General features: G+C 33.4%; 1 protein-coding gene across 1 annotated transcript in view; it reads left to right on the top strand.

Moving 5' to 3' along the window:
• Window positions 1-7,452: 7,452 nt before the first annotated feature.
• LOC107226924 (diuretic hormone class 2) overlaps window positions 7,453-26,313 on the top strand; it is a 30,058-nt gene continuing 11,197 nt past the window's right edge. Inside the window, exon 1 of the mRNA XM_015667906.2 lies at window positions 7,453-7,554. The gene's annotated coding sequence lies outside the window, so the exon portion shown is untranslated. The remainder of the gene's footprint in view (window positions 7,555-26,313) is intronic.

Below are 26,313 nucleotides of genomic sequence, written 5' to 3'. Positions count from 1 at the left end.
GGAGGGGAGGGATAAACGAGAACGGATAAAAATGAAGGTGTAAAAAAAAAACACAAAAAAATGGCCGAGGGAAACTAAGGCTAAATTGTAATACGGGAAGAAAATTATATCGAGGGAATTGGGAATGATTAAGTTTTACACTTTCTGACCATCGTGCGTATATGTATGAATGTAAAATAGTTTCATTGTTACATGTGTATTTATTTATCGATAAATTTTTGTTTCCGGGGATTCTTCTCAGGTATTTTTCATCACAATTGCAGAAACTTGATGAGATACTATGAATATAACGCAACGAGGGTGAAAATTTATAAATTTCATCAAAATTTTACACGCAGTTTTAATACCGTTGTTATTAATTAATTATTATTACCGTTGACGCGACGCGATGCGATGCGTGCAGACTGACCAAACACTCGGGTTTAACTACTGTACTTAAGAATTATATGCACGGGACGTACAGTCGGGTGAAAAATTTTTTTCCGAACTATAAACATTAACTATTGCGATACGCTGATCTGTACTTAAATCTTATACGTGTCGTTAATTAATTAGGTTAAAATAACTTCGAACAAATCACATTACATTTATATCATCGATTCTCGAATTTCTTGCAAAGAAATAAATCATTGAATCAACAGTTTATATTCTTCAGTTATTTTCATGTTTATTTTCTTGATCGTAACGATTTCTCGGCAAAAACAATCCGAAGTTAATTTAACGCGAAAATTGTTTACAGTTCTAAATTGAATTTTTCGAAATTCTTTTTTCAATCACAGGTAATTTTTGTTTCCATTCAACCGAACTTGATTACTTTTCTACGGTTATGAATTTTTAATGTCCTAAGCCTTTGTTTCGTGAAATTTTCGATACCTCGGCGCACGTCGAACGCATCGTTAAAAATCCGATCGCGTTTGGAGTTTCAGTGAAAATTTTTCCACCTTTATGTACAACAATAATAGAATTTAATCCAGTTGGCAAAAAATAACAATGATAATTCCTGACTAGTAATTCCTTCTTTCTGCGTTACTTTCTTCGTCTCGTTAATAATTGTCCAACTTTGTCTCTTTTTATTTTTTACATTTTCATTATTATATGCATATAAATATGGTAGAGTTAGAAAGGAAAAGAAAAATGAACCCCTTCTGTAGGTAATGCAGGCGACTGTAATACTGCAGTTTTTATATCGCGTTGTGTTCCGTTTACACCCTGATGCAGGCTGTTTCTATTTCCCATGAGAAAAGCTTGTAACGGCTGAGTTGAGTTGAGTTGAGTTGAGTCGAGTTTGAGTCGAGTTTGAGTCGAGGAACGATAAAGCCCGTAAATCGAAAGGAAGCACACGCGTTGTTTTACGGTGTGCGATTTATAGCCCCGTATATGGTAACTATTAATCGCCCATAGGAACTGAACAATTTCCGGGGAATTGTTTGTAAGAATAGATACATATATATATACATATATATACACGCGTATATGCGTATATTGCCTGCTTTGATTGCAGTCGGTGTGGAGCGTTATTTAAAACGAGTTTATGTCGCACAATTAAACGGTGCGCGTAACGCGAATTATACGTACGTAAATTGTACGAACATTTTGTAAAAATTTTAAATTCATAGACTTAAATAATTTTTGAACAAAGACGGCGACGAAAAATTATTTATTACCGAGCTTATCGGTGCGGAAGGGAATTATTTGTAGTTTTTGAAGTTTCAATTTGTCAAGATACACTGAGAAAGATTTCATTTTTCATACGGTAACCAGAAAAATTTAGTACACTTCCGATAAATTATATTGAAAAACACAGTGCCAAGGTTTAAATATATTAAAGTTCACTCAAGTACGAGTATCGGGTTAGAATCGTGAATTCCCGAAAATTGCAACGCTTCGAATTCGAATACATTGGAAAATTTTACGCTGGAACAATTCATTTTATGCCCCCCCCCCCCAAAAAAAAAAACGTTTCAATCCTCAAAAAATATGTCAATAACGTTTTGAAAACTGATAATTCTCAGAATATATTTTACGTTATCGAATGTCACGGGGAATATTTTTTTATTTTTCCTTCCACTTCGACTATTTATCTCTATTTTTTTTTTCTTTTTATTATACCTCTATGCCTCTTACCCTAAACTCCGCCGGCATAAATACGTCGTTACAAAATTATTACGTGTATTACGTTAAATGAGTATGTAAGTAAAAAAAAAAAAAATTTAAACGTTCTACAACCTGTGACATCGAGGATCGTGGATAAATCTTACCTGTAAAAATGTATAATTTATGTAACAATTATATACACCTGTACGCACATAAATATATACGTGTATGTTTATATGGGGGATTCCATGCGAATGCGACCAAGGTCTGATCCTCATAATTTCTGATTTTGTTTAGAAGAAATTTCTGCGATTCTCCCAAATCTAAAACATTACCCTGAATTTTCGCGGTAGAAATTGCTCCTCAAGTTCGTTATATGTTATATTATATTTATTTATGCGAGTTGCACGCGAGTTTGTTTGTTGTACATATGTATGTGTGTGCGTGTGTGTGTGTGTCTATAACTGTATAGAGGCGGACTTAATTCCGCGGTTGCCGGAGAGTGTTAATTAGGGCCGGGTTATAAGCAAATTGCCGGAACGATCGAAAGCGGTTGAGAAGCTAATTCGCTGCTGGCGAGACAGAAAGAGTGAGAAATTTTCTGAGAGAGAGAGAGAGAGAGAGAGAGAGAAAGAGAGAGAGAGAGAGAGAGAGAGAGAGAGAGAGAGAGAGAGAGAGAGAGAGAGAGAGAGAGAGAGAGAGAGAGAGAGAGAGAGAGAGAGAGAGAGAGAGAGAGAGAGAGAGAGGGAGGAGGACGTGTAAAAATTGATCGATTTGGCGTTTTTGACCGCAGAGATTGCGCGTTGAAAAAAGTTGTAATTGAAATTCGTCAATTCTCAAATTAATAAATTACACTCTTGCGATAATGTGAAAAATTTTTCTCCACAATTATTGGAAAATTAGTTGATTGAGAAATTTTTTGCTTTTTATTTTAGATATATTATAATCACAATACGAAGAATGTTTGAAAAGGGAAACTGATTCTACTGACAATGAAAGATAAATGAATTCGAAACATTCGGTTTAATAATTATTATTATAATATTAAACATCTTCGTCACGTTATTTTCTTATTATTTTCTCGAAATATCCAATACATTGTATTATTCATTTATTTAATTCGATAATTAATTTCCACGATATCCTCAGAGATGAATTTTTTTCTTCACCTCGTCCGATTAGAGAAACACAAATAATAAAAATAATAATTTGATACTCACACGTATCGTTGTGCACGGTAATAATAATACTAATAACAATAATAAAAAGACAAATATATTTTTAAAAATCTTTTTTGTTTCTTAATCAAAAATCTAACCTGAACGAATTTTTGATAACTCGCGTAACGATCGAAACCGAGCCGTTATAATAAGAATGTAAAATGAAGATAGATTTATATTAATAATGAAATTGTTGAATAAAGAAGTTATTTTTATCAGACGTTTTTAATGTATACCAAAAACTATCGACAAAATTAATTCTCCTACCGTAAATTGGCGTCAACGTTTTTTTTTTTTTTTTGTTTTTTTTGACTTTTGATTTTGACCCACAGTTAAAATCAACATCAATGAAAAAATATAATCGATCAAAATGAAATGAAATAAAATAATGCAATATTTGTGGAAATAAATTTTACCCCCTTCAAACGCAGCGACTGCATGAAAATTATTCTCACGCATGAATAATATTCACAGATTCGTTGCAGACTTGCTTGAAATCGATTCTCCAGACACGCGACTTGTCCAACATATCAATTCGTATTACGTCGACTTATAGCTACTACGCAAATTAATAATACGTAATCATAACAACAACGAAAACATCAATAATAATAATAATAATAATAATAATAATAATAATAATAATAATAATAATTGTACATTAAATTGCGAGGCATTGAGAAACGATCCGTTATAATCAATCATTGTATTATTACAATATTACAATGTACGAGGTGAAATTAATTCCATTTATCCGATTATGCGTACGTATATATACATACATATATGTATATGTATATGTTTGTAAAGTTAAGCGTATGATTTGACTTGGAAAAAAAAATAAAAAATTGATAAAAAAAAAAAAAACAAACTAAAGTAACACTCTACGAGGCGGAGAGAATTAATGAATGAACGGATCAGGGAATTGGGAAGGTTCTAACGATGTTTTGATAACCGCTTTGGGTTGTCAATTAAAACTTGAACGCATCCCACCTAATTTATTATATATGATAATATATATATATAGACTCTGCCCGTTGTTCGAATATATATTTTTCAATAACGCCTCCGAGGGATCGGATAATAATAATAATAATAATAATAATAATAATAATAATAATAATAATAATAATAATATGATTAGTAATATATGTTTATAAAAAGAAGTAATTTTGCGTTGCTAGTAGAGATATTAAGCATATTTTTTTGGATTGTTTGAAGAAAAAAAAAAAATTGTTTCTTCTTCACTCGCTGTTCGTTTCCGAATTATGTCGCAATTTACGATTCGACGGATAACAGTTGTTTTCGTACTATTTGTTGAAACTTCTGATTCGTCCCCTGGAGTATAATACGCTAAGTTAATTAACATCCAAGAAATAATAGACGGTTAAATTTGTTACACATGCGTGAACAATAATTAAGGGGTCATCTTTCTCTCTCTCTCTCTAAATTTAGGATGTTACGACGATACGTGGTTACATAAACAATTTTATTGTTTGAAAATTTCAATACGAATTCGACCAACGTCCCGAATCTCGACGCTTCTGATTGTTTCTTTTTGTTGGAAATTTTTATTTCTACAATCGCACGATTGGGTAATATGTGCGCAAGTAAAAATCAAATTCTTACGCAACGTTTCATTTTCTAACGAAACGTAATGAGTTTCATCGAAATCAGCAGTAAAATAAACTCAATAATCCAATTCAAGAAATAAATTAAAAGAGTTTCAGGGATAATTTTTATGCTTTGATGATGATGAATCGGTTATGATTGCAGCTAAAGAACGTATATTATAAGTGTTCGTCAGAATCGAGAGAAAATTACGTAGCGATAGTTTTGCTAGTGTGTGCATCGATAATTTTTTTTTTTAACGTTTCGCGAGTTATTATTATTATTATTATTATTATTATTATTATTATTATTATTATTATTATTATTATTATTATTATTATTTTAACGCGAGTAGGAAAACTTTTTTGATTTTCTCCATGGAAAAATCTGCTATCGTAAATCGGAAAATCTCGACGAATCCAAACCATCAGTCTGTAATATAAATTTATGGTATCGCAATGGTTTTGAGGGATCTGCGCACAGTCTGGTGAAAAAAAATTGTTGAAACTAAAATGCGGAATGAAAGAAGGAAAGAGAGACGGAAAGAAAGAACAAGAAAAAAAATGGCAGAGTAAATTAATTTCTCGAAAATTGTTGTAATAACGTTAACTTTTGTGCTTTTTAAAAACAATTGAATTCGACTGGAGGTGCGGATGAAAAAAAAAAAATAAATAAAATAACAAAAAAAAAAAAAAAAACTTTTGTAGACGCATGGAGTTTTTGTTTATTTATTTATTTTTTTTATTCGTCCCGATTCGTATGACTTGACAAGATTGAGTTGAATTTTCATTTCTTTTTAAATCTTCAAGCACGGAATACCCGCTGATAATTTCTTTTTCATATTATTTATTGTATAACGTCGATGAAAATATTATGTTGAGAAATTATTGGAGATTGTTATTTGAGGAAAAGGTGCAGTTGATGTGATAGCGAAAGAAAAAACTACAGAGGAAGAGAGAGAAAAAGGGGAGGAAAAAAAAAATAATCATATAAAATAATGTATGATAATAATTGTAATTGAAAAGGAGAATTAAAAAATCATGAAGTTTCATTTTTCAATTTCTTCCGTCAATTATCAGATATTCATTAAATTAACATTATAATTTGTAAATTTATGTCACAGTGAAACTAAAAATCTCCGTACTCGATGATTTTTAATCTCGCGAATGCAAATCGAATTATAAGAATGAAATGTGATGAATAAAATAAAAAAAAAAAAAATAAATGAAAAAATGTAAGAAAAGACGGGACGAAATTTCACATCAAACATTTCCATTTGATTTTATCGCATCCGTATTTCCGATTTACACATTTTTCACCTGTGTAAAAATCGTCTTTCATATATTCACATGTATTTTATTTATAGAACTGTTCAGAATTGAAGTATAAATTTATTCTTCATTCGTATATATAATAGTCAATTTTTACCCTGTATTTGATGTTTTATTTATACTCTTTTCTTTTTTTTTGTTTCCCTTTAGCGTGGGGATAAGAAAAAATCAATTTTCCTTCAAACCTACGGAATTTAGAATCCTACGCAACAACGGGAAGATTAAGAAAAATGAGAAAGTGTTGGAAAACAAAAAAAGAGAAAAAAAAAAAAAATAAAAAGCGACAAGATATCAAATCTATCTGAATCATCGTCTCTTTTCTTTCGTCGAAGTAATCTCGGTTGATCAAAGAGGAGAATCGAAAAAGAGCTTCGAGTGTAATTCTTTTCTTTTTTTCAACAAATCGACAAAAAACGTTCGATCGATAAATGTGTACAAAAAAAATAAATAAATAAATACAGTTGTTATTATCATTATCAAAAATTCATTTTTGTAGCGGGAATTCCGAGATTTTTTTTTTCATCTTCCGATTCTCCCCTCACAAATTCTAACCCCTGAAAAAAAAAAAAAACGAGCAAACGGAGCGAAAATCAAAAAAGGGGCAGCGGGTGTAATTTTTTCTAAAAAAAAAAACAAAAAAGAAGAACAACACGACGAAAAAAAAAAAGATCGATCGATAAATAACAGATCAAATACCGCATGAAAGAGGAAAGTGAAGCATTTTTTTATTTACCTTTTGATAAAATTCGTTTTTGCTGGCGGAGTTTTGAGGTTTGTTTTTTGGTTTTTTTTTTTCCCTCTCTTTCCTTCTCTCTTCCGATTCTCTTGAGCGAGAGAAAGAAAAAAAAAAAAAAAAAAACCAAAAAACTAGCGAAGCCGCGGTTGAACTGCGATACGTAAATTTATGCGACGATGAACCTTCCGGATGATCGAAGGGCCGAAAAGAATCGGGTGAAAAGAAATACCTGGAGACGAGCGTCGGGCTTCGAAACTGCGATAATCGCGAAGTTTGCCGTCGTCGTCGTCGTCGTCGCGACGTAGTCACCGAAAGCATGGGGGCCCTCCGATTGGCCGATGGTAAAACGGGGGTGACGCAGGGGGGAGGGGGGGAGGGGGGGGGGGTGTGTGTGCAAAAACGGCGTCGGCGTCGACGTCGACGTCGACGACGCCGGGGTTATATAAACCGGATCTGCCGGATCGCACTTCACACCTGCCGCGACTGCACAGAGGAAGAAAAGTTGCACGAAAATCGAACCCGGAACAGGAAAGCTTCGCCAAAAGAAAAAACAACAACAAAGGTCAGCTCATTTTATGGTTACTCGATTTTTCAAATAAGAAGAAAAAAAAAAAAGTACACGGCAAATAAATTCGATACTCGTGTAATATTTTTATTTTTTTTTTTCATCTTTCACCAAGGTGAGAAAAATAATTTTTATTCGAAATTGTAGAATTTTCATCTCGTAACGTGCGAACAAACGAAAGGAAAAAAAAAAAAACCGAAAAAATCAACGATTATACTATAATGGAGAACATTCGTTTTCCGAAATTATTTACATCTTCGCGGTATATTTGTTTGTGGTTGTTTTTTTTTTTTTTTTTTTTTCTTTTTTTTTACCGAACGACCATCCAACCGAACGAAGATATTAACTTTTACTCGAGGGTAAGATCGTGACGAAATTTGACAACGTTGAGATATTTTCTGATTCTATCTTTATTTCATTTACCTTATTAATTGTCGTTATAATTTTTATACCTGTCGAATATTTTATTTTTTTTTTTTTTGTTTTTTAGTTTGTGGAAATACAAAATTGTACGGGTAACGATTGTTTTGGCGTGTTCGAGTATTGAAGATTCGGAGACCCGAATGTAATATAGTTGTGTCGGTGTAATTTAAATCGGTGCAATTTGTACGAAAATGAATTTGTTTGTTTTTTTTTTTTTTTTTACCAGCACAAATTCGTGTCAATTTTTGTTTGCTTCTTCGATTATCAAAAAAAAAAAAAAAAAACAAAACGAGTCTTCTCAGCACCGACAAGTAATTCGTAACGAAATTGATCGAGATTACTTTTTTCATCTATTCACGAACTATTCAAACGTTTCTTCAATTCGTTTTTTCGCAAACAACGATTGTAAAAATAAATTTCAAGAAACAAGTCTCGCTGCATAACAAAATACGCTTAAATAATATCCACAAGCGATACAACGCAAAATAATAATAATAACAAAAACAACAGCAACGATTATGCGATAAAGCGCGACAAATAATAACGACAACGATGATTATAATATTCATCTGGCATGCGAATATTATTGTACGAGTGAATTAATAATTTTGAATTTGAAATGAAAAGGCTCGCGGGCAATGAGACGAAAATAATAATATTTTATCAGGGGAAAAAATACGTGGATAAAAATATGTGTATATATATATATACACGTATATAAAATATATATATATATATTAATAAAGTTGAAATCTCGAGGGAACTCTCTCGTATCTTTCGTGGGTATGGTACATATATATATATATATATATATATATATATATATATTTCACCCTTTAATTTTATTCAGACGGAAGAAAGACGCGAGGTTTGAGTGAGAAAAAATTAAATAGAGAGAGGCGAATTGTATTTTCACCGATTCTCGCAATCATTCATATTTTTTTCCCCTCCTCCTCCTATTCCTCCTCATTCCCCGCCTTCTTCTTCTTCTCATTCTCATTTCTCCTTTTTCACTTTCGTACAAGAAAAATAACAATAAAATGTTTCGCTCGTTTACTCCTGAAACATATATATAGTATATACATACACGCATATGTAACTTACTTTGTGTTTTTTTTTTTTTTTTTTGTTAAATTTTTTTCGTTCATTTCTTCTCTTTTCGTATCACTTCGTTTCATTTTCGGGTTCATATACCTACTTAATCAGCAGACTTTCAGAGATTATATAATAAGAATCTGCAAGTATAGCTGAAGGAAAAAGAAGAAGCGTACGATTTTATTTACTTATTTAATTTTTTTTTAACTATTCTTCTTTTCCATTTTCAGTTTCATACTTACTGACAGTTTCCTAATGTCTTTTCGGTGAGAATGTTCTGCGATAGAGATTTGGAGGGAATTTATCGCACGTAGAGGCTTAACTTGTTACATTGAAATAACCAAGGTGACACGTAATTGTCTAGAAATCTGTGTCGCTGCAAATGTATTCAACGATAGTGGAATTTCGACGGAAATTATTTTGATTGAAAATTGATTGATCGATGAGATATCCGTTAATATATATTCCGTACATACGTATACACACACACACGCACACGCACATGTTACATCAATAATCTATCCGCGGAGATGATTTATTGGACTACTTATATAAATAAACCAATATATTCGCGCTTGTTTCACACTCTTCGCGATATTATTTATACCCGTCATCCGTACGGTTCGATTATTTGTTCGAATGTTTTTTTTTAACGTGAAGTATAATTGATATTTCGGGAGGATGAAGAAAGGGGACGGTAGAAAATTAAAAAAAAATAAATAAATAAATAAACAAATACTTATACACCTCAACGTCAGAATTGTGGGTGAGTTTTGATTTGAGAAATGCAATCATCGAAAATATTATTACGGCGTTAATTTTTTTCCGCAACATCGACTCATTCGATGAAGTGAAGACAAATCGAAAATATTTTCTTCCATCTTGCCTTGATTTTAATTGAAATTTGTTTGTAAAGTGAAATATTTTCTTTGCCCGATAATCGTTACTTGTAATCCTTTTTTTTTTTTTTTTTTATTTTAATTTTAATTTTTTTTTTTATCATTCACTCGCGGCTTCGACTAATTTTGCAACTAATCAGCCTAGATGTCTCGGCAATATTTCCATTCCATTCAATCTTATACGTCCAGTTTACGAGCACCTGTTGCCCTTCGCTTTTCACCCTCGACGCAAGCTTGTTCGGTGAAATTTATAAGTAAAATTCTGTCTAATTTCCCCAGCGAGACGTGTATTATGTTTTTTGGGCTCAATTTGCAAACGAACAAGGTGCGAGAGAGAGAGAGAGAGAGAGAGCAGGAGAGGTATTAAAAAAAAAAAAAAAAAAAAATTGCATCGTAATTAAATCACGACATCGTGATGAAAATGAAATCTGAGGACAGAAATAAATTAACGAACGAACGAATTGGAATGAAAATAGAAAATCGTAACGCGGGTCAATTTTCTTTCTTTTTTTTTTCATCTTACACGCGCGCTTTTGACTAACGAGTCAACAAAAAAAAAAAAAAAGTTACGAATTATTGTCTAATTAATTGTACGGTTGACAAACGCGATCGGTAGTTTTTGTTTTTTTTTTTTTACTCTTGTTGAAAATTTTTGCATCCTTTGACGAATGAGAGAGTCGTTTGTTTAACACAAGGATGAGATTGTTATAATTACGTAAACGAGGAGTTCGCTTCCGATTTGTGAAAAATGAAATGCAAAGAAAAAAGAGAAAAAAAAAGAGATAAGATTGAACATCATCGCGACGTTTTCAAAAATCAAAATCAAATCGCATTCGTTATCGAATTATGTAAATCTTTTCAGCTCTTTCTTTTTTTCCCCCTTTGTTTTTTGTAGCTTCGACGCTTGCAATGTTTGTTCCTGTTTGTATTACCGTCTCTGTAATAATGAAAAACAAAAAAACAAAAAAAAAAAAAATACCGTTCGAAACTTTATCGTCGAGTTGGATAACAAAAAATAAAAATAAAAACAATAATGTTCTCATCTCATTTATCAAGAATATCAAAATTTCATCGACATCGTTATTTTCTTTCTTTGATCGTCTCTCTAACTTCTATACGCGTGAAATTTCTTTCCTTCTTCTCTTCTATCCCCATCGTTTATTTTATATACGATATGCACAACGATACCTGTGTCGCATAATGATAATAATAATAACAACAACAACAATTATTATTATAATAATAATTATTATTATTATTGTTGTTATTGTTATCGGGGAAAAGAAAAGTCGAACTCAAAATACAAATTCTCTCGCAATTCGATTGACAAAGATTGCGTAAAAATTAATACAAAAAAAAAATTCCCCTTTCATCTCGGTCGTAAAAGAAATTACTATTTTTGTTTTTTTTTTTTTTTTTTTTTTTTTACTCTTGGGTCCGATACATTCCTCTCAATTATTTACTCACTCTTCCTCTTTTGGCTGTTGGGGGATGAAATTTTGCCAAACGCGTGGTTCGCCAAAGTTTGAGTTTAACGGGGCTGGTCTTCTCGTTTCGAGGACTGATCGCCGGTTAAAAACCTTGAAATTAGCGTAATAACGCAACGTGTGTGTGCGCACGTGCCTGCCTAATTACTACAGATTTAAATAGTCATCCTAAACGCGACCCGTTCTAAAAACTTTATTCATCAGTCTTAACGATGACTCATTATTATTAATCTACCGATGACAAATTCTTACCACCCCCAACATTAACGTTATCATTATTATAGATTACTTTCAAACCCCTTATATTTTTATCCTACACAAATTCAATATTACAATTAAACTATCTTGAATAGAAAATAAATAATTATTCCAAAAGTCCGCGGTATGATTTTTCTCAATATTATCATCCAGTCTAGCTTAAACGATAAATTTCCATCCAAAATAGTTTCATAAATTGTTTAAAAAAGAGAAGAAGAAGAAGAAAAAAAAAACAAAGACAATCGATCGGTTTGCATTTTTTAATAAATTTCTATCGTCGTTCAAATTTGTTTGCCTCGGGTTCGGATCCGATGAAAAAAAAAAATAAAAAATATCCTTTCACCCCAATTTCTCCCCTTCGTAATATATTATAACGCGTTATACGTGTGTTACGGGATTTATCGTATAATCTATACATATACATTTATATATAGGCCAACCCTATACAACCCTTAATTGAAAGCCCTTGTTAAGGGCTAATTAATCTGTTGCAAATTCACTGGGCATACACGTATACATGTATATACGTATATATATATGTATATACCGTCACTCTTAACCAGCTGAGCAAATCCGAAGGCTCGACGAAATTATTTCGCGATCCCGATTTACGTTAAATCGAATATTTCTTAACAATTCTTCACAAGCGTAGAACGAAATCGTTGAGCGCGGTTTATGACAATTAATTAACATCGTCAAACAAACCTGAAGATTCAAACGATTTGTCGTCGTTTAATCGTGGAAAAAGCTCATTTGAATCGTGTCAAGTGTATTTTTTTAAGAATGATTATTGTTATTATTGTTATTATTTTTAATACCGCAACAATGGTTCGATACGTAATTCCAATTAACATTCCAACAAGAGTCCTTCTAAATTTGAGCTTCTTTTCCGAAATATCATCAAGGGATGTTTTTTTTTTTTTTTGTTCAAACTTAATTGTTATTACGTACAGGAATCGATTACTGTAAGAATGATTGCACGCACTTGAGCATTTCTTACTGTAATAACAGACCTGTCTGAATTTGAGCTCTTTTCCAAAATTTCGTCAGGGGATGTTATTTTTTGTTTTTTTTTTTTTTATCATCCTCACAAACTCAACCGTTATTCACACAGCAAATGAGAATTCACCCGGGTATAAAACAGCGCAACAACACCGCGAGGAAATATCTTTCGTGGAAAATTGAAAGTGAGCTTTTCTTTTTTTGTCTAAAAAAACTTCTTCGCTCATCCGTTTCTCTCTCTCTCTCTCTCTCTGTTTCGTTTTCATCGAGAATGTTGTTTTTCGTAAGTCGCGATGTCGAAAAATAATAAAAAAAATAAATAAAAATTTACAAAAAATAAATAAACAAACCGGAGCTTTCTGGTTTTTTTTTTTTTTTTTTATTTTCGCACACGCTCAGACAAACACGTGTAAAAATGCAAAGGCTCACGTAGTGCGAATACACGCGCGTATCGATAAACAACAACAACAACAACAGACGTGAAAAATTATGAGGAAATTTCCGAAAACTGTGGGGGATGAGATTCGTAAAGTTTACCTTTAATCGGGGACAGATGTATAGATGTAAGGGGATGGTGAGAGTTTATACGTGACTCGTTGGGTAAACAATGTTGCTTTTTTTTTATTCCAGAGTAAAAGCGAGCGAAAGAGGAAAGAACGCGATCCGCGAAAACCCGAGGTAAACGGGTTTCGTTCGCTTTGTGTATTTCGTACACCCTGCAAAGATGTATATAAGTAATTTCCGCTTCGCGAACCTTTTTTTTTTTTTTTTTTTTGGTTTTTCTTTTTCTCTCTCTCTCTCTCTCTTCTCCCTTTCTTCTTCTCGTACTTCTTTTTCCTCAGCTATCGCGTTACATTCCGTCGTCTCGCGTCGTCGCGTTAAATGCGAAATAACAGGTACGAATAAACAACACGTAGGTACAACGACAACGACGATGACAAAAAAAAAAAATTATCACTGAATTATCGACTATCGAATTCGTACAATTTTATCAAACATATACTATTATTCTATTTCAATTCCTTTTACTCTTGTAAAATCCGATTAATGAAAATGATGGAAAATCTTCACAGTTTCCATCGCGTTCGTTTTAAAACACCGATAAAACACACCTCGTCAATACTTGTATTAACAAAAAGAAAATTACATTTTTTCTCATCTCGATCCTACATGATCGAATTGTTTCAGGCGAGATGAGGAACGGTGTATACATATATATATATATATATATAAATCGGTCGGTGTAATAATTTATACCGATATTACAGGCAGACCCGCGTGTATATAAGTATACATATATATTTATTTTATGTATATACGTATACATGTACAGATCGCACATACTTGATAAATATATTGTTACAGGCGTAATACGTGATCGCGGCTTCGAGTAGGCAGGCATTATAATACTCAAAGTGATCTAACCGCGCGCACAGAATATTTCGCGGAGCTTTTGGCGAGGGATTAGCGCAGAAAATTGAACATACCTTCTGACATATATATATATATATATATATATATATATATGTATGTATGTATGTATGTACGTATGCATGCGAGTGTACGTTGTACGTTGCTTATAGAGACAGGGTCGCAGGTATAAATTAATTAGCTGATGGAAGAGAAGAAATGCTTGATTCGCTAACTGGTATCGGTTTCGAATGACGAGAATAATTGCGACGAGAGGAATTGGAACTGACGGGGCGGGACTGAAATTCCGAATTTGAAACGTTCCGAGAGCGACCGATGCCGAATTTTTTGCTGGCGAAAATTGAAGCAAAGATATCAAAGTTTGAGGAAACGTGAAAGTTTCGAAAGGGGTAAAAAATTCTGAAAGAACGTAACTTCGACGAGTCAAAGTTCCAAATGAATCGAACGATTCATTTTACGTTTCGTCGCTTGTTGTTTCTTTCTTTTTCTACCGTTTTGTCAATCTTTAAAATCGTCATAATTTTCGAAGAAAATACGAAATCCTTAGAAACTCGTAACGTCAGTGCTTGCAATAATCGAAATTGAAAATAAGAAAAATACTCTTCCGTAACTGCCACATTCACTCTTTTTTTTTTATCAACACCAAATATACCCAATCAATTTGCATCCACGTTCAGTACTAACTACGTTTTCGCATCGTTTGTTAAAAATTTTTTTCACATGCGCGGAGACAATAATTGTTACAAATTTCATACGCTGCAACTATTCTCGCAATAAAGATATCGCGTTATTTTCCACACATTTCGCCTTCTCTTCTCTATCAAATACACATGGCACGGATCACGTATATCATTCGTTCGCGTTTATACGTTGCTCCGCAGATGTTGTTTTTTGTTTTCATTTTTTTTTTCTTTTTCTTTCTTCTATTCTTTATTTTATGCAGAAAGAGTTGCGCACCGAAGTTAATTTAATCTCCACCCGCCACACGCTTTCAAAAACTTGATGCGGTTCCCTTGCATTCTCACCTATATATGCGTAAATAATTTTATTACACATTCGCGCAAGTGTTTCTGTGCACTCTTGAATTCTTATCTTCAAAATACTTTTATGAAAGGCGGAAAAATTTTACACACTAGTTTTATAGTTAGGTTAAAAAAATTTCCATTCAACCTACAATAATACCTCTAATAATATCAATTTTTATATCGCCTTCGAGATTTTTGAGAAATATTCAAAAAATCAGTTTAACAAAAAATCACTCCGATTTTAAATGATTTACAAATCGTATCCTTTCGCGATGTATTTCTCTGCGTGGTGGAAAACAGAAAAAAAAAGAAGGCTCTCACAAGGATCAGATCCGTGATATAAACCTCTCCTTTCTGAACGATTATTAGATTATACCGTTTACGGATGATTAATCTTCAAAAACGCGAACAGCTCAACTGATTGCCAAATTCTCGAAGAACCGCAACTCGTCTCTCATCTCATCTCATCGTTCTAACGATTATACAATATATAATTAAATTGAAATATCCCAACAAATTGAGCGATACGACGAACAAAAGGAAGAAAAGATAAGAGAGAGAGGAGAGAGAGAGAGAAAAAAAAAGGATGAAAAAAATGTAACTCTTGAAGAGAAACAATCAAATTTTCGGTATCGAGATAAATGTTGTTGTTACTATTATTATTATTTCAACTTTTACCTCTAAACAATTTCTTTCATCTCCTTTACAAAGTCAAAAAGACAAAGATCTCGCGACGATCCCGGAAACGTTTGGATGAAAAAAAAAATTCAAAGCTTACAGAATTCTTCGCAGAGAAATAATTTTCCGTGGAAAAATTTCCAGTTCCCCTTTAATTCGAACTTGTACGTTTTTACCGGAAATAAATCGATTTTCAATGTTTCAACGTCAAACGTAAATTTTTATTTTTTTTTCTTAAACAAACTATCATATTTTTCCCAGTTTATATAATCGTTGTTGAAAAAGAAAAAAAAAACGGGCCGTTTTTTTTCCCTGTTCCGTTCGCTAGTCTTCTTTTCCTATTTAATCACAAAGTCTCTCGGCGCGTTTTAGCGACTTTATACTTTCGCGGTACTTCCGGCATGGAGAATTATCTTAACCGGCAATCGAGCGCCGCCGGTACATGTAATTAGTTAATCTTCTTCTAATTACTCGACTACCGCGTTTCCATCGGATTACTTTATCGCCTGGCATTGCTGCGCGCCATTTGCAATTATTTCCAACCCCGCTGATCAGCATCCGCTTTTCCTCCTGCCGCGGTTTAAACGATAATTGGATAACGTCCGTTGAATATTGTCACCGATTTACCTCTTACTTAACACAAACAGAGAGAGAGAGAGAGAGAGAGAGAGGGAGGAAGGTGATGGTTATTCTCGAATTAAACGCCAGTATAATGCATTAATCATTGCAAATCTACCCAACTTTTGCAATATATTTCATTCTCTGATTCATCGACATTTCGATTTTCAATATTCACGAGTGATTTTTTTCTGCGGTTATTTTCGTTCTCGATTCTTTTCCTTTTACTTTCATTTCGTACGCATTTCGTACTTTTCGCAAATCGTTTCCATTTGTTGAATAGTTTTTTTTGTTTCACCTTATTTACTTCGAACATGAATTGTCACAATTTCATTCGCTTCTTCGTTACGTGACATACGCGTGTAAATTTTTATTTTCTTCTTCGAATCATCGTCGAATCATACGGGCAAGGTTGTGAATCAAATTTGCAATATCGTGGAACGTTTGCGCTGAAGCGAAATAAAAAATTTAAAAAAGAATAAAAAAAAAAAAAACGTCAATTAAACAAGTATCTTACGTACGGCAGAGTTAATTATTTACCCGGCCAATTATATCGCGATACGTGGAAAAGTGAGGAAAGGAAAACTAGACTTGAAAGAAAAAAAAGAAAGTGACGATCAACTTGTGATATTACATTCCAAAGAAAAATATAACAATTGCCGTTTAGATGTGTTTGTTATACATGAGGGGTTGAAGAGAGGTTCGCCTTTTCTGTTTCCCTCCAAAAAAAACAAAAAAAAAAATAAATATATATATATACACACACGAGAGAATCCGCGAGGCATACGAAACGCTGTTTAAACCCAGGTCACAAACGTACGTATCCTCCCTACGTACACACAGCTTTTACGTACGTTTGAAATTTTGCAAAAGGTTGAAACTCGGTATTTGCATAACTTATTTCAAGCGCCGTAGCGTTCCCTTAATTTCTCTTCTTCTTGACGTAATGCTCGACCTCTTCGTACCGACGACGCTTGGATTATACACGCAACGCACGTAATTCGCACACGCGGTTCGCTCTTAACAAGTCGCGTATATTCGCAGAATAATGATAATAATAACACGTCCGACAAAGGTTGTCACAATTATGAATAAACATTTTCATTCCTATTCCATTTTTCCGTTACATTTCTTATACGATTTTTTCATCTCTGAAAAGAAAAAAAAAAAAGAAAGAATTCAATTCAATTCTCAATATTTCGACGCAACAACGCAAGGTCTGAGTATGCCCTTTTTTTTTTTTTTGTTACGTTTGTCGAGTACATCGAAAGCGACGAAAATAGTTGTTAAAAAAAAAAAAAAAAAAAAAATGATCGTAACGAAAGATGAGATTCCGAAGAATTTTTTTTTTTTTCGCGCGTGGTAAAACAGTTGTGGAATAATTGACGGTCGGAGGTGAAAAATGTGTCAAAATTCACGAGCCCTTTTCTGACGTCGGTGAATCGGTGCAAGAAGATCGCGAGGTGAATTAAAAACTTTGAGGGAATATATCATTGGCCGAGCTTGCGTGAAAAGCTCAATGCAGGTACGCGGACGTGACGGAAAATAAGAAGCAAAGAAGATTCGCACATCGTAGGCGAAGCTTTCGGGTTGTGTTATATACAACGGGATGAGGGAAACACTCCCGTTTGTGTTAAGATCCTCCTCTCCTCTCCTCTCCTCTCCTCCCCTCTCCTCTCCTCTCCTCTCTTCGCCGTAAGCTTCTTGTAATCTCTCCCTTGCGAGCCGCAACTGCGAGCAGCTCTGGTCCCTCACTAACTCTTCCTTGAATGTACTTGCTCACCTTTCCACCCCCACCCCCTCCCCCTTCATCTCTTCATACCTTTCTCCCTTTCCCCCTGGAGGGTTAGAGACGTATTATATTCTTCTACGTGACTTTTCCCGCGGTTTCTGGTCTTTTTATAACAGCTGTGCCGCACTTTCCGCTGATCGAGAGGTTGTAACGAACGAATGATTGATTTTTATTGAAAAACCACTCACGAATTTTCATTCAAACGATTCTATGATCAAAGTTTTATCAAATCTACGAGTGATCCGCGCTTTGATCGGTTTTTATTTTGTTTCTTATTTTTTTTTTTTTTTTTTTTTTTCAAAAACTTACGCCGACCATCGTATAATTTAAACTCTACAAGTCGATGAGATTTTTAACTTTGGAAAAAATTTATACACACACACGCGCGCGCACGGTGTTTTTTCAAAGGCGATGAATTCGTGAAGTTAATTTATTCGCAGCGGTGCGAGAATCTGACGCGAAACAAATAATTTTTTGAACTACGAAATCTCGTGAGGTCAAAAGGTAAACGAAGTTGAAAGTAGAATAAGAATGAAAAAGTAAGACAGAGAGAGAGAGAGAGAGAGAGAGAGCGCGAAAAAAAAGAATCCTCCACAATCTTTCGAACCCACCGATATTCTCCTCTCTTATTAAATATTTAAATTCCACTTCGTGGCTTTTTCTTCTCTCATTCCCTTCTTCTCTTTTCCGGCTTAGAATTGGATATTCGAGAACAGCGTGTTTCAATTCTGCAACGTGCAAAAGTCACTTTGTCGCGGATTAGACCTTGTGTCGGCAAATATACAAAAAAAAAAAAGCAAAACTCAGCGAATCGAGAACGAAGTACGTACGTCGTACGAGATTGTAAAATGAAGGATTCAGAACCTGGCTTATACATACATATACATGCGGGCTTATTTTTGTTCCTCCCCCTTAAAAGCGAACAAGAACGAGAAAGGAATTCGTTGAAAATCAATTGCCGTTCAACAAATTTTACGAAAACGAAACGTGCGAGTAACGTCGAAAATAAATTCGTAAAAAGAAAAAAAAAAAGCAAGAAACAAAAACCCGACGGTGAACCCGATGAAACTTTGAAAAATTGAAAACTTTGCCAATTTTCAATTAAGGTTCGTGCGTTTACACGAAATATCAAATCCGCAAATTTTTTCTTCAAAATTTATTTTACAGTTTTTCCAACGTTGTGCTATTATTGTTTCACTCTTTTCGTACAACGGTGTATTTAATTACAGACTACATTTAATAATCGTTCCGAAATATTCTCGTCTTATCGAGTTGCGGTAGCGTTTAAATTAATTTACGTGTACAAAGAGCGGATCGGTATAAATATAAAAAAATGAAAAAAGAAAGAAGAAGCCGCTGTGCGAGATCAGAGAGTGCTGAGAAATTAATATTCGCGGTTTGGCGAACTCGACGAGCTTTTCCGAAGAAGCTGCGCTTTCCTTACACACACATACATATCATATTTATATATATATTTATATATATATACACACGATGACGGTCAGCATATTATCGCGGTCGGATTTTGCGGACTGGATAATTTCCCCCAAGAGTATTACGTATATAATATTAGCTTCTTCAAAGACTTTCACCGTTTTCATGCATATGATGCATTATTAAACCGGCTTTCGTATCTCTAGTTTTTAACGACGCACGGCCGTCTCTTTTCCTTTTTCCTTTTTCTTTTTTCTTTTTTTTTTTTTTTCATTTCACAGGTACCGGTACGCCTTTCAAGTCGTTCACTTTTCCCCGATCTTTTTCTCCTGTCCCTCCCTTACTTCTTTCTTCTACTTTATTTCTTTCCCTTTCCTTCTTTCTTTTATCTGTCAAAGTTTGCGCAGGGCGCTGAGCTCAAAAGCATATTCATCCTCCTCCTTTTCCTCCTCCTCCTCCTCTTATTAACAACAACCTCTTTTACATCGTTCTTTTTCCCGTCGGGCAGAAATTTCTTCCCAGTTATGCGAGGGAAAATGTAAAAATTCATCCCTTGAGCGGGAATTTAGCAGCAAAACTTTGTTAAGGATAAGATTTTTTGATCCTTTTATTTTGCTTTATTTCATTTTTTTGTTTTTTTGTTTTTCTCACGCTTCACATTTCGCGAAAATTTTTTTCATTCACTCGTAACCTAGTCAGTGATGAAATTTTCAATCGTTTCATTTGTTTTTCGGAAAATCATTGGATCACTCAATTTCAAAATATTTTTATCCCGTCTCAAAAATCTTACAACGTGAAACCCGATCGAAATTTATCGAATACTTGAAAGCAATTATTAACATCATTAAGATTTTACCCAATCAAAGTATGCAGAATTTTTTTTTCTTGTTTGTAATGAAATTTATTTAAAACTGACTAAAATTTTAACGGTGTCAAGATTTTTTCATTTTTCTCCTTGTCTTACAAATTGTGTAAAAGTTCTGCGGAGCGGAGAAATTGATAATAATACCAAGCTAGATTCTTATAAATTGTTTATCATCGTTTCAAGGGAAATCTGCCACGGCTTGAAATTCATCTGAAATTTTTATGCAGCTCTTGTATCGAGGAATCGTGAAATCTGGTGGCTTGGAGATGAAAAATTGAACACGTTGCAAGGTTTTCGGGGCTGGTTGAGTGAATGAATATCGTGAATATTAAATTTCTTGGAGAGTGATTCGCAGGTGAAACCTGATTTTCCTTCGGAGAGAGAGATAGAGAGAGAGAGAGAGAGAAAGAGAGAGAAAGGGAACGAGCAATATCACCGTTCGTAAAGTCTGTTTACATGGAAATTTACCTCATTCAATTTTCTCTGCGAGGACAACAACGACGACCAAGGATGATTACAATAATGATGATGACGACGATGATGACAAAGAGAAATAGCCAAGACTGCTATTTTTTTTCCGTCAAATAATTCACGCAGCTTACATTTTAACGAAAACTTGCAAAATATTATCAAGATCAAAATTTTCTTTCCTTCGTTCGTCGATTGGCATGAAAAAAAAAATATATATATGTATATATAATCTCTAGAACCGTTGTAATAATTTAAAGATTCGAAAAAAAAAACACGCAATTTTTATCAAAAATATGTAAATCGGACGATTCGGAAATTCCTTCGTTTTTTTGTTTTTGAATAACGTGAATATTTCTAATGAGTGTTTTAATTTAATTTTTTTCACCCTCAAACGGATGGAGAAATTTTTTTTCAATCACACGACGCGACTGAATTAGTTCAACTGAGATCTTTTTTAATCTTTTATTTCGTCACTTTTTTTTCTTACAATATCCTTAATTCCCCTGAATAAGAATAAGAGTCGAGTGTTTATATCGCGTTCTTACTTTTCGCCCCACTCATTTTCCGTCTCTTTTATCTTCTCCTTCTTCTTCTTCTTATTTTGATTCGTTTTGGAAGATGAGCCGCGACCTTCCTTCCTTCATTCATTCATTCATTCATTCATTCGTCCATCCATTATTCAAGCTCATCCTAATCGTTTCTCTTATCGCGGAGGCGATTCTGAAGTCTCGGATAACCGAAAATCTCATTCCATGGGACTTGGAAACGAGCCCCTAAAAAGAGGGAAACTCGAAACCCTAAAAACCTGATCCAAAGTTCGCTTTTCAACGGTTTTGCATGCAGTTTCAATAAATTTATTTCGATCTCGTGAAAAATTTGCAAAACAGTATAACCTAAAATGTAAAACTCGAAACCTTCGCATCTCATCATCCGTCAGAGAAATTTATATAAAAAATTTCAATCTTTTACCCCATTTAAATCCCTTCGGTTAAATTCACAAACAGAATTTTTTATCGGCTGTATCTTCTCCTTATTTTATTTTTTATTTGTTTTCTCTTGTACTTTTGTAAAATTTCTACTCTCTATCTTTCTCTCTGAATTGCGTCACGTCCTTTTTAGAGTGACAGACAGTTGCTCTCCGGGGTTTTGTCTCCGTCGCTTGTGGCTTCCTGTTTACCTGAGCGTAACAAACCAGCGACGAGGCCTTTGATATAAATTTTTTATTCCCTCTTTCCGGAATCGTTACAATATGTCACGCTGTAAATTGGCGTCGAATAAAACGGCGAACGAGTTGGAAAACGTTTGTTTCAATTTATTTTTATATCCTCATTGTTATTATTGATATATTTTGTTCTTCTTTTATCACAGTTTACACGTGTGTATATATATATATATATATATATATATGTATATGTATAAACAAATCAATTAGCCCGGTGACAAATAAAAATAAAAGTGGTGATATTTTTTACTCAAAGAGAATTTTCAATCCTTCTTTTTTCCCATCTCGCGCACACTTGTTTCATTCAATTTGTTTATTCCGTTGTTTCTTTTTCATTTCTTTCTTTCCTTCTCGACGTTTCTATCAATTATAGAAACACAAGGATATCATATGTATTGTTGCATTGTAAAGGTGAAGGATTCGATCGGTCGTGAATAAAAAGTCGAACAACGAATTTTTCTTTCATTTTTCTTTTCATTTAAATTTTCTAACGATTCGAAGTAGCGATTGAATTTTTATTTTACGATCTTGGGCGAACAAAATGCAGTCCGATATTTGGAATTCTACCTGTAGTGTAACAATTTTCTCTGCCTTTCTCTGTTTTTTTTTTCTTTTTACTTTCTGCTTTTCTTTCACGAAAAAGCCAATTTACTCTATTTTCTTCCGTCGTTGCTTGTTCGTTTCTTTATTTACATTTAGAAATTTCGCGGCGAGCGTGTGAGCGGGAAAAAAAAAAAAAAAATGTAACAAAAAATGAAATACCGAAGAAACGCGAGAACATCAAAGTTCTAGGAATGAAAAAACTTGATTGTGAGGAAAACGGATTAGATGAAAAGAAAAAAAAAAGGGGGGGGGGGGATACCAAAACACAGAACAAGCAGCCAACAAAAGAAACGAATCGAGAAAGTAAAAGCGAAAACAAATAAACAAAAAATTACGTTTTCGTAAAATTCGATAATAACAAATACACCCTAAATTTTATTCAAATAAATTATTATATTTTTTGTTTTATGTCATTTGTATAACTGATGTATAAGTTTGATTGCCAATATGACAAATTTGTATTATTTCATACGCATTCGAATAATAATAACATAATTTCGTAGGTTTAAACCCTTTCATCCGAATCTATGGATAGTGAAAATAATCGTGTAACGAAATTGAATTTGAAAAAAAAAAAAAATTAAGCAAAAACTTCGAACGTTTTTTTTTCTCTCTCTTTTTACCCTCTTTTCGGTTCGTTTCTTTTTGTTTTTTTCTCATCACACTTTATATTATAATAAATTAAACATAAAACGTGCCTGAAAATCAATTTTCTTGTCGGTTAATTTAACGACTGATCGTGGCTTTTTTGCTGGCTCAGGGTAAACCTAATACGATAATCCGATATCCCTAAATATTTGATCAGATAAACGGCGACGCGTGTAAATTATATTCAGTATCGATCTTGTATAACATACGTACGTATACGTGTAATACATATTGATAAAAATTACTCAATAGTTATAATAAATATTGAAAATTATAATGCAATATTATACGTTTGTTATTTTCTTTTTTTTCCAAACATTATAAATCATGTTTATTTTTATACATCGATATACGTTAAAGAATATTCAAATTGCGCCAAATTGATCAAGCTTGGTTGTAAGAATTGACTTCTTTTCTTAGCAGCGATTCAAGTAGTGTTTTTTATTTTTTTTTTATTTCTTTTATTCCCCCAATCCACGTATATTATCGTTACAAAATTCACCCCTTTCCCCTTTTCACCTACTATTCGCTGATCTCGCGTAACGTGTGTGAAAAAGATTTTTTATATATGATATGAAACCGTCATTAAAGAAAGCAAAAACAGAATAATAATAATAATAACATTAATAAGAAAGAAATAAAGAAAGAAAGAAACTAACAGAGAAATGTACATAGAATGACAAATGGAATGGATGGAAAAGGTGAAAAAAAAATAATAATTATAATAATAATAATAATAATGATGAAAGTGAAATTTCGAGGTCGGCAAGTTTCGGTAGCAAAAAGTTTCATTTCCAGCTGAGACAATGGAGAAATAATACCAAGAGAATGAGGCGTATATATATATATATATATATATATGTATATATAAAGCGGAAGTAAAAGAGATGATTACAAAAAAGAAAAAATCGAATAGATTTAGATTAGTTTGCGTGTGTGTGTTTTTTTTTTTTCCTCTCTTTGTCGAAACACGAATAAGAAAATTATAACGTTCGTATAATAACGTACGACGAAATTGTTTCTAAATAGGAGGTGAGAAGGGAGCGATGAGAAAAAAAAAAAAAAAAAAATTGCGATAAGAGAAAACTGAAAACGCGTGTTTATAAACGAACGCGACGAGTAATAAGCGCGTGAATTCTGATTAGGCATTTATTATAATAATACGTCGTCGTATCGCAGCTGACGACGAATACAACCGGAAATAACATTTTTTTAACCACTCGCTGTCCTGCCGTACAATTATGACTCACATTCAGTGAGAAGGATATTAGAAAATAGAAAAAAAAAAAAGAAAAAAAATAAAGAAATGGGGTCAGGAGGGAAACAACGAATTTCTCTGCGGCGCGAGAGAATGAAAAGTGAAATGAAAGATAAAGAATGACAAAACCTCGGAGACAAACTGAGATGTGCGAAAGATGAGGTGCGCGATTTGAAAATTGAATTATAAACGTCTATAAACAATGCAATTATCGTTGCAGCTATAGTTTTTTCTTTTTTTCACTCGCCGTCATTGTTACATATATACCATTATTTGCAGTAAAATTCAATTTTATCACAACTGCCGTACGAAGATGGAATTTCATCAACTCTTACTTCGCAACTATACCTATATATACATACGATTTATATACAGCGCGAGTAAACTTTGTTACATCGAACAAATGCGCTATGTACGTTAAATACGTACACATGTTAACTTTACACGAATCGTTGTTATACAAGTTTTCGTATTTACGCACATGTGTGCTCAACTTTCGCGCAACGCTAAATGTTACAATTCCCTTGTACATGTACGCAGGAAGCGAAATTGAATTATGCGGCGGAAAGAGATAATAGAAAAAAAAAAAAAAAAACAAGAACCAAAGACGAAGAAAAAAAGTTTAGCGAATTTAGAAGATAAAAATTTAACTCTTTTGCAAAGTATTTAGAATTTTAACGACTCGAAATTACGACAAGATAAAAGCCTTCGAGTTAGATTGAAATTAAACTACAAAGAAAGACTGAGCGGTAACCGTAACTAAAAATGTCTCTCGGTGTGATAAATAAGTGCGAGTCGAGTGTATTGGAAGAAAACGAAAAAGTCTTGTGTTTTAGATGAAAATTCGTCGAGTCTATTTGTCAACTTCACCGCAGACAATTTGGTTAATTTGTTTAGCCCGAAAAGTCGGATAAGACAAACAATTTCGGGTCCTCGAGTCGGTGAAATTATAATCCAAGCAACATCGGGCTTAAACCAAACAATTCCTGTTACAGTTTGGGAAACAAACACCCCGAATTAACCCGCGAGAGGTTCCTCGAGTATGGTTTTCCTTTCTAATCCTGTCCTCGCTTAACCTAATAAACCTGTGGCTGGACAAGCCGTTTAATGTTTGTATCTCAAACAATTCCTCGTTACGCGTCTCAACGATTATTATTCGCTCTTTAAAACGGTTGTTCGATGACAAAAATTTCAAACTTTCCGTTCATTCGCTTACTTTGTTTTTTTTTGTTTCGTATCGTTCGCAAACGGCTCGCTCGCGCAAACAAAAAAAATAAAAAAATAAAAAAAAAAAAAAGAAAAGAGAAAGAGAGGAAAAAAAAAAACCCGGTAGCGCTGAAATTGATAATACAAGCGATATTATTACACAGATAAGTTTATCTAGTCAGTGTAAATATTGGACAATTTTTATTCATTTTTTTTTTTTTTTTTCTAACGTTCTCTTCCTTTATCCACCTTTTCACTTCTCGTTCTATTATCTCACTATCGCATGTTGCATTAATTTTCGAGTTACGCGAACGAAGGTTTAGAGTGAAAGAGAAACGTGA

Source organism: Neodiprion lecontei, chromosome 3 (assembly GCF_021901455.1).
Source record: "Neodiprion lecontei isolate iyNeoLeco1 chromosome 3, iyNeoLeco1.1, whole genome shotgun sequence".
Classification (NCBI taxonomy): Eukaryota; Metazoa; Arthropoda; class Insecta; order Hymenoptera; family Diprionidae; genus Neodiprion; species Neodiprion lecontei.
The sequence above is the reverse complement of the archived record's forward strand: the minus strand, read 5'-3'. Positions and strand labels throughout refer to the sequence as shown.